We start from the raw sequence: 11044 nt of genomic DNA, 5'->3' as shown, positions 1-11044 counted from the left end.
CTGTCAAGACCCCCCACTGACAGCTGCCTTCAGGTCGATGCTAGTAGGGAATGGAGGTAAGTAGGAGGTGAGAGTGTAATGTGTAAAACAACTAACTGTCAGGGGCTAAGGGAGCCAGTTAAAGCCCATTCCAGATATGGGGGATAGGTAAACCGGGTGAGGGAAACGGTGTCCGGGCGACATTACGGAGGCAGTCGGTGTTTTACCCTAGCTACAGAGGTCTGCAGTGGGATACTGTAGAGAAACCATAGCTCCATGCTCCTCTTCCCCTTTACCTTTTGATCCATCAGTTTCTTATTATCTAATATACAACTTTTTTCATACCGAAAAAAAAAAAAAAAAAAAAAAAAAAAAAAAAAAAAGTTGTGATGCATTATCCAAATTACTTCTCCTATGGTTTTGGAAACAAATTAAAGAAATGAGGTAAATAAATTGTATAAATTACGAATTTATAAATACAATTTTTTTTTATTAAAGACTAATTTCTATTTGTTCATGCAGGGAGTTAATTGTGAATCAATTAAAGACTTGCAAAAAATATTTTGATGACGAATTATATCATAATGTTAGTCTAAGGAGAAATCCATTCAAAAATATGAAAGCTTCGAATATATATTTAAAATAGCGAAATGTTTTTAGAAATAGTGTTTATTCCCCACTTTTAAATTATGCAATTAAAAGGAAATTACCAAAACAATTACCAAGTTTGTTTTGTGTATGTATCTCTTTCTCTCTCTCTCTCTCTCTCTATATATATATATATATATAATGAACATTCAAACTCTTTTGATGGGGGAAGCTAGGTGGCTATAAGAGAAATCACTTAAGTTTTAGAGGCTTGATTGCACCTAATTCACAGGCCCATCATGATATTTTGTAACCTTTGATTATGCAATTTAAATATGATATTTTTTGCAGTTCTCTTTGATTTCGAGTTTGTGAACATATGTTGGTTTGCATTGGTGGTTTAAATGATTGAATTGATTGATTATTTAATTTTCTTTATATTATTAAATCCTATCTCCTCTCATACATAGATATATCAGGGCCGAAAGATTGAAATATTTACCTGATCCATTGTCTATGTGAACTCAAAATGCATGGCATTGTCGATTCTATTGCATCAGTTCGTACAAATACCAATCACATCAATTGTATTTTCCTCGTTTTTCTATTGTTATTTTTTCAATTTTTTCATATGCTTACATCTTAATATATGTTAGCAAGGTAATGCATTGACCTAATCAAGGTTGTCTTGTTGCAGCCCATAAATACTTGGTTTATCATCTAATATACATATTATTAGTGATAATATTATTCTTAACACTTGTCTTTTGCAGGGTGAATGAGGAGTAATAATACATGATATTATAATATATCATGATTTGAACTATGATAAGTTGCCAGTAAAATTGATATAAGCATAACTAACCTTTAATTATCTTTTCTTTTCTTTTCTTTTTTTATAATCTTTGATTGTCATTTATTTCATTTTAAGTTTTGTGGAATATTATTTTATTATTACATAATAAAGGCTTAAATTTGTTATCATTAACCACATGTTGTATGTAAGTCTCTCCCACCTAAAGCTTCACATTTACACTCATTTTTACGATATGTGTAATCTGGTCATATATATTTTCCTATCAGAATACATTTTATAATTCGATACAGGGAATACCCCCTGAGGTGAAGGGAGACTAGCCCTTTTAGTTTGAAGCAGGAGGTTTTAAAACTCATTGAATGTCCTCTTAGTTTGTTCTTTGCCATGGAGAAAATCCAAAAACCAACATAATGAACATGGAGTATTATTATAGTATGATTCCACATTAATAAGTATAATGTTATTATTGGTTTGTTTGTGATAGGCTAAAGTACTTTTATATTATAGCAAGAATGTATATTATATGTTAAAAATATTTTGTAAAAGTCGAGGAACTTGTAATTTCCTGAAGTTCCATAAGGTTGAGTTGAGAGTCTCAAAAAATTCAAAGAGGCTATCAAACCACTATCTAATTGAAATCTTTGCCAAGAATTGAGGGACTCACAAGCTAAATTTAACATCTTACAAAGAGTTAAGGTACTGTAATCAAGAAATTCCATAGTGCATTACACTCAAGTGTTCATCAAGACCTCATCGGGACCTCACTTAAGCCATCATTTGACCCTCTTCCATATATCATTAGGGGAGCATATGGCCATTTTCATTCACTATTAGAATTTCCTACCATTTTGGATCATCACCTATTTTTAGCATTTTTTTTTCTAGTAAGTCTATTTTTAATAGTTTGTGACACCTATTGTGACATGTGGCAATGAATTGGATATGAAATGACTATATCCTCTTTATTATTATGTATTTATTTATACCTAAGGTCCAATGAAAACTTCCTCTATCATTTATAGAGATAATCTACCTAACCACCTTCTCCATTCACCTACCTACCTTATTTGTTGACATTTAGTCTTATTTTTTGAGTTTGCATGGGTAGTTATTGTATGTGAGGGTTATTACATCAACTATAACTAACTGTTAACTCCACTCACTTTCTATTAACCCTATCATTATATATTTTAATAAATAGGGTCTCTCGCTCGATTTTTACTTACTAGTTATTCTAGGAATGCTAACTTGTTAATTGAGTTTAACACAAGGGAACATCAACCTGGTTCAAATTGATTTTCTCTTTTCGAGAGGCCATTTATTATAGTAATGTTCAACTATAATATCATATCAAAGTTTCATGAGTTGTTTTAATTGCCTCTTTGGTAAATTAGTCACTTTTATAGCCAATTTTATTCTCTCTTCTCTCTTATTTGCAATACCTAATCTACTATTTTTTCACACTTAGATATTGTGATTGTGCTTAAAATACAACGTTGTATCAGAGCATAAGTGAGTTTGTGAAGAATAATAATATTTTATTTCATATTTGAAAATATTCAAATAGTCCAAAGAGAATGGACCAATTTACTATGATCCTCACTCCTTTCAATCACTTTAACTAGAAGCCAAAGATCCAATCATTTCTAAATAGCAAGGGGCTTTACAAGAACATAACAAGGACTGAAATTGAGCCTAAAATAACCATTAAGAAATAAAATTACTTCAATAGAATGGATGAATCCTACGGGATTATGTGTTTTTCCATCATCCCTAATTTGTTATTTCATTCGGAGGGTCGTAAACTTCTCATGAGGCTTGTACCAAATCATATGGATTGTTTCGAAAGCAAGATGAGTTAATGGGAAATTAACTAGAAAGTGAAATGATTTCTTTAGATCCAAACTACTTCAAGACCCTATAGGGATTCTTATCAATATTTAAGACTCTAATCGTGTAGGTAAAATCTTGTGTGATGGATAGGAAGGAGGAAGATGTATCATTTTGGCACTTTCTAATATAGGTCCTACATATTCTGTCTTTGTCTTTTCTTTCCATGTTGTGAAAATATCCGTGGGTAAATATTGGAAGATGCCATCTTTGGATGATTTCATTGAGTCCTTGAAATATGAACAAACTAAGCTTATACAAATTGGGGCTCTTAGTCCTTCCAAATCCTACACCCTTATAGTGGAGTTGTCATATACCTAGTGCCTTAATGCTTGAATATGGATACAAGGTATCATTTTTTTTTTAACTTCATGTGCTTTATCATATACCCAATTCCCTCAATGACTTACAAAGGTTATGGGGTACCCAATTTTTTCTTTTTCTTTTCACTAACTTGAAAAGGAATTGTGATATCACTTTGTAACATCCCTGGTGCCTTAATGCTCGAATGAGGATACAGGGTATTAAATTATTTTCTTCTTCACAAGCTTAAAAATTATCTCTGATGCCACATTGTTAAATTATGGTATGTTCTATGCTTAGAGAAGTTTACTTATTTTTCTTATTATGATCCACAGATTAGCAATCACATGTACATTAAGTAAAGTGCAGATAGAACATTTAAACGATCAACAAAAACCAAGCCAATACAAGAGACACAAGATGTGGTGGCTAGCCAAGGACAAACCCCAATATGGGGAAACCCTTTGATCAAATCTTCTTTTATCTTCAATAATTCAACAGAGAGAAATAGTACAAAAATCTAATTTATATTAGCAGCAGCAAAGTAAAACTTGGTCAAACTAGTTGAAATTGACCTCCAATATGCTTGGTCAATTTCCAATCAACTTGCCCTTGAACAACCTGAAGAAGAAGCCCTAGAACAGCCCCAAAAGATCAGTCGATTTGCAGATTTTTGAAGTCAACTTGTAGCCCTAAACTAGGGCAGTCAATATCAATCAAACGGGAGGTTAGATCACCTCTATTTTTGTGCCAAAAAAATTTCAGCCTGTCAAGGAGGATCATCCACACCAAATCCGTAGTCAAGGAGGAGTCCACGCTGGTCAACGCTGGTCAAAGTACCTTTCTGCAGCTTGAAACCCTAGAAATTTGCGTCCTTTTTCCACATGTGTGAGAGAGAGAGTCTTTCTGCGCAGGAGAGAGAAAGAGACTCTTTTTTGCGCAGAGAGAGATAGATGATGAGAAGTGAAGTGACCAAATGAGGAGGAGGCATCCTGTATTTATATGCAAACTTTGAAGATGAATAGATGTGTCTTTTGGGCTTCTGAGCCTACATAAGTTGTTGGCTGACTTTTACAATTTGTCCATAATCAAATAAATTCATATCTTCTTAAATACTTATCGGAATCGGATGATCTTTAGATCAATCCTACACCTCTCGACGAGAGGAATCTAAGAAAAATATTATCAGCCATGAATAAGGTGACCCACATGGAGTTTGGCCCTAGTTGCAAATTTTGACACTCCTTCTCAACTAGGGAGAACTCCATCTGCAATTCGTCAGACTGTCGCTACTAGTCATCCATAAAATGCATTGCCTTGTACAACTTGACCTCTGCTCTGCTCTACTATGTTCTGCTTTGCTCTGTTTTGTTCTGTTCTGCTCTGTTCTGCTCTGCTCGAACTATGAAGAAGAAGAAGTGATCAAGGATGTATCATACCATCCTCCACTTACCCGAAGTCAGTCTCAGAGTGTGTACCACTCTCACTGGTCCCAGACCAGTATCATTGATCCCAGATCAATGGAGGTCATCCTAGCATAGGGAGTACAATAGATACAACAATGCATCCATCGATAAAACTACTATGGTTCTTATCCTCATTTCCCTGCTCATTGATCAGATGAGAGGTACTTCCCATGAGTCCTAGACTGCATGGGTAGGATTCCTCGACAAGAGAACTAATCATCATGTCCACAAGAGAATGAATCATCCTGTCCGGTGGATGCCACGGAGAACTAATCGTCCACAGTCGCCATGGAGAACGAATCATCCTGGCCCACAAGAGAACTAATCATCTTATTCCATAGTCATCACGGGGTGTCACAGGGGAAGGTTGAACCTTTTACCATGTACAAAGTGCACCAACAAGGGATGGTGAGTCACCCTATGGTCATATGTCGCTCCAAGAAGTACCCCATGCACCCTGGAGCTCCCAGAGCTCAGTACATCATACTTGACCCTCATCAGAGGGTCTCTGAATGACACCAAGTTGTTCTCGGAAAGTTAGGAATTTGACCTTTCCTAGGGGATTTATTAGAATGTCGACGACTTGTTCATCTGTACCGATATGTTGGAGCCTTATTTCTCCTTGGTGCACCATATCTTGAATATAGTGGTACCTGATATTGATATGCTTGGAGCAATCATGAAATATAGGATTTTATGATAAAGGGATCCCGCTCTAGTTGTCACATAGAATCGCGGTGGTATCCAATGTAAATCCAAAAAGCTCACTGAAGAGCTTTCACAACCAGACTGCCTCACAGGAGGCCATGCTAGCAGCAATGTATTCTGCCTCGACGGTACTCAAAGCCACCAACTTATGCTTCCTGCTCATCTAGGATATCAAGGCAAATCCCAAAGAGAAATAGCACCCGGAGGTGCTCTTTCAGTCCTCCACATTTCCTGCCCAATCAGCATCAGTATATCCAAGTAGTCTCACATATCCGACAATGTATCTTAATCCATGAATGATTGTGCCATGAAGATATCTCAGCAGATTCTTGGCACCAATCCAATGTGAGTGGCGAGGCTTAACCATATGTTGACTCAAAGTGTTGACTGCAAAGCATATATCCAGACGAGAGTTCACCAAGAACATTAATGCTCTGACGAGCTGTCGATACCCGGTAGAATTTCGCAAAACGGGTCCGGAAGCACTACCACTTAACTTCTTAAAGTCAAGATCCATTGGGTAGTTACAGGCTTGCAGTCCACCATGCCGAATCTTTCCAGTATCTTCACCACATACTTTCCTTGAGATAGGAAAATCTCCCCTGGTTTCTGCCAGACTTCGATTCCTAGGAAATAGTGCATGAGTCCTAGGTCTTTCATCTCGAACTCAAAAGCCAACTCCCTCTTACATTTGTGAATGAGAGAGTCTACACCTGTTAGAAAGAGGTCGTCAACATAAAGCACCAATATGAGAGGCTTGTCATCTATAACCTTAAAGTAAAGGTTAGGTCGGCTTCACTTCTAGTGAATCCCAGCTTCATCAAATAGCTATCGATTCTCTCATACCATGCTTGGGGTGCTTGCTTTAGCCCATAAAGGGCCTTTTTGAACCTTCACACATGATATTCTCAATCATAAATCTCAAATCCTTCAGGTTGCTCCACATAGACCTCCTCTTTGATCGAACCATGTAAGAATGCAGTCTTGACATCCATATGATGTAGGTTCCATCCTTGTGAAGCAGCAAGGGCTATGATCGAGCGGATGGTGGTATATTGGGCAACAGGTGCAAATATCTCGTCATAGTCTATACCTTCCTTCTGGGAAAAGCCATGAGTGACAAAATGAGCCTTATATTTTTCAGTACTTCCATCAGCTGCATGATTTATCTTGTAAAGCCATTTTGAAGTGACAACTCCCTTGTCCTATGGTTTGGGGACCACATCCTAGACATCGTTCTTCGTAATAGACTCATATTCGGTCATAGCATCCTTCCATACTTGATGCTTGACGGCATCTATGAATGATGAAGGCTCATTTTGGATGATCGTGCTCATGATGGTTAGTATCCCTGATACCTGTTCGGTTACTTACTTTCATGGAAGGTTCCTCGGGGTGCTGCGTGTCCTTCAACATCATCAAGTGTCCCCCTAAGCCATGAAGGCCTCTTCCTTGAAGAGGAAGGCTCAGGTGGTGGAGGATCAATAGGATCCAGGGTTTCTTCCACATCAGGCATTGTCTCATCTTCTTTTTCCTTCGGTTCCCTGGTGTCAGCTTCTTGAGAGCTCCTCAAAGTAGGAAGATTGTCCACCTTGCTAAGGGCCATATCTTTGTCAAAGGTGACATCATGACTAATCTCGACTTCCCTTTGACCAGATACATAGACTCTATAGCCCTTAGTATTTTCACTATAGCCCATAAAGATTCATTTCTTTCCAGATGCACCCAATTTATTCCTTTTCTCTGTTGGCACATGAAAATATACAAGGCTTCCAAAAATTCTAAAATGAGATACGTTAGGTTTCTTACCAATGAACATCTCTTCGGGAGTCTTGGAACCCAATGCTTGATGAGGGCATTAGTTTTGTACATATACAGTTGTGTTTGCAGCTTCGGGCCATAAAAACTTCGGAAGTCTTTGATCATGGAGCATAGCACGGACAACTTCCACAATTGTACGGTTCTTCCTTTCTGCCACACCATTCTGCTCAGGAGTATATGGTGTAGTAGTCTCCCTCTTAATGCCAACCTCATTGCAAAAGTTATGAAACTCATTGGATTCATATTTAGTCCCGTTATCAGTCCTTAAAATCTTGATCTTCTTTTCGGTTTGATTCTCGATCAAGGCTTTGAAGTGTCAAAATCAGGAGAACACTTCATCCTTCTTTTTCAAGAAGTATATCCAAGTCTTGCGAGAATAATCATCTGTAAAAGTGAGGTAATATGAATATCCTCCCAAGGAGTTCACAGGCATCATACCAGATATGTCTGAGTGAACCAATTGCAATATATCGGAGGTCTTGCTTTGGCTTGAGGGAAATGGTCCCCTTTTGAGCTTTCCTTCGGCACATCCCGGACATACACCTTCTTGCTCTACTCGGAATTCGGGCATCCCTATCACCATTTGTCTAACATCAGGTAGAGCTTTATAATGAAAGTGAGAAAACCTCCGATGCCATAGTTAAGACTGAAGAGATGTGTCACAAGACATGACACCTAGCGGACTTCCTCCGACCTGATATAATGAATCAACTCGAAACCCAAAAGTGAAGGCATCTTTAATATTCTTTTTCCATACACGTACCTTGCCATCGCTAAACGCCACCTTGCAGCTTTTGTCTTCCATAACCGAATTGGACACCAGGTTCTTTTTAAGACCAGGTACATATAATACATCTTATAGGTGGATTGTATTACCCTGATTCAATTTAAGAGAGACATTTCCTACACCTTTCACGAGATATTTCGAATTATCTCCAAGAATGATTTCCAGGTTGGTTTCTTTTTCTATTAGATTATGGAGAGCTTCTTTGTAACTAGTGAAGTGCATTGAGGCACCACTATCAATAAACCAATTTCCTAGCGAGTCCAGAGAAGCAAAGGTAGATAGAGCAGCTGGTAGATAATATTCATCTTGCTTATTGTTAACAGTGTTAGATTCATACCTGGAATTTCTTGTCTTCTTGAATGGTTGTCCTCTTCCTTGATTTCTAGCACTCCTTTTACCTCAGCAATTTGACCTGCCATTTCTTTGATTTCCTTGAGAGGGATTTTGATCATCATCCCATGTGAGTCCTTTTTATTAGGACACTCCCTTGCATAATGACCTGGTTTATTGCAATGGTAACATCATCCTTTTCTTCCACCCTTTGGTCTAGCCTTTCCTTTGGATTTAGCCCCGGAATTGTTTCTTCTTTTAGCATGAGAAGAAAAGGCAGCGAGATGACCTTTAAGTGTGGGCATTTCTTGTTCTTCCATCCTTGCTTCTTCTTGAATGCATCTTGCCATTAATTCCTCAAATCTAGGAATTACATTATTGTTGAGGAGAGTAGTCCTGAATATATACCATTCAGATGGTAGTCCTCCAAGAGTTGTGAGTGCCATTTCCCTGTCAGGAATTACTTCCCCAATAGATAGGAGATCGTTCTTGATCTCGGTGATCCTTAAGAAATATGCTTGCATATTTTCATCTTTGCCCTTCTTAATTTCCTTTAGCTTATTTCTAAGAAACAGGACTTGATTTGCATCATTAACTTTAAATAAACTCACCAGTCTATCGTAGATTTCCTTGGAGGTGTTCAACTTAGAAACATAGGCCACCAAGCGTTTGTCGATAGAGTCCCGGATGATCTTCTTTGCTTTGACTTCTCCCTTGGTCCATTTGTTCCTGGCAATAACGGATGCATTTGATGGAGGCTCAACAACTCCGCCTCTCACATGGTCTAGCACTTCATATTCTTCTAACGTTAGATCGAGAGACATCTTCCATTTGTGGTAGTCAGACTTCTCATGGAGTTTGTCTTCAGTAGGGAAGTGTGTTGAGGACCCCATAGTTTCTTTTAGATAGCCTTGCCAACCTTCTCTTCAGTGATTTCTCTTGCTCTTGCTTGGGCTGTGTCTTTACCTCAGCTCTGATACCATGTTAAATTATGGTATGTTCTATGCTTAGAGTAGTTTACTTATTTATCTTATTATGATCCACAGATTAGCAATCACATGTACATTAAGTAAAGTGCAGATAGAACATTTAAACGATCAACAGAAAACAAGCCAAGACAAGAGACACAAGATGTGGCCGCTAGCCAGGGACAAACCCCAATATGGGGAAACCATTTGATCAAATCTTCTTTTATCTTCAATAATTCAGCAGAGAGAAATAGTACAAAAATCTTATTTATATCAGTAGCAGCAAACCCTAGACTAGCAAAGTCAAACTTGGTCAAATGAGTTGAATTGACCTCCAATATGCTTGGTCAATTTCCAGTCAACTTTCCCTTGAACAACCTAAAGAAGCAGCCCTAGAACAACCCCAAAAGTTCAGTCGATTTGCATATTTCTGAAGTCAACTTGCAGTCCTAAACTAGGGCAGTCAATATCGGTCAAACCGAAGGTCAGATTACCTCGATTTCTGTGCAAAAAATTGTGGCCTGCCAAGGAGGATTAGCCACACCAAATCCGTAGTCAAGTAAGTGTCCACACTAGTCAACGTTGGTCAAAGTACCTTTTTGTAGCTTGAAACCCTAGAAATCTGCATCCTTTTTCCACACGTGTGAGAGAGAGAGTCTTTCTGCGCAGGAGAGAGAAAGAGACTCTTTTCTGCGCAAGAGAAAGAGAGAGATGATGAGAAGTGAAGTGACCAAATGAGGAGGAGACATCCTATATTTATATGCAAACATTGAAGATGAATAGATGTGTCTTTTGGGCTTCTGAGCCTACATAAGTTGGTGGCCGACTTTTACAATTTGTCCATAATCAAAATAAATTCATATCTTCATAAATACTTATCGGAATCAGATGAATCCTACACCTCTCAACGAGAGGAACCTAAAAAAATATATCAGCCATGAATAAGGTGACCCACATGGAGTTTGGCCCTAGTTTCCATTTTAACACACATTGTCACATAAGCCTGCTAAATTTATCCTAACCACACTTGCAAAAACTTGATTTTCATCTCTCATTCATTTTGTCAAACACTTTACATGTAACCTAAGTTTCAAATACTTTGGATGCAACCAATTAAGTAGTCTTTTTCTATAGAAATTTGGTCAAACATTTTGTATGAAATCGAATAACAAACATCGCTTTATTTCCACTTGTAACATACTAATTGTAATATACCAATCAATCATGCAACTTTTGATTTTCGTCTTTAAGGTATTGTATCAAATAGTTTATATGAAAATTATAATAAAACACCTTTAACACATTTCTTCAAATGATTTGCATGGAAATAGGCATAGATCAGCTACAACATACTATCATACAACAATGATAACATACAAAAATACTA

Source organism: Pinus tabuliformis, chromosome 5_1 (genome assembly GCF_031772625.1).
Source record: "Pinus tabuliformis cultivar Carrire ecotype Pingquan chromosome 5_1, CPIR1, whole genome shotgun sequence".
NCBI classification, from domain to species: domain Eukaryota; kingdom Viridiplantae; phylum Streptophyta; class Pinopsida; order Pinales; family Pinaceae; genus Pinus; species Pinus tabuliformis.
This window is presented reverse-complemented; position numbering follows the sequence as displayed.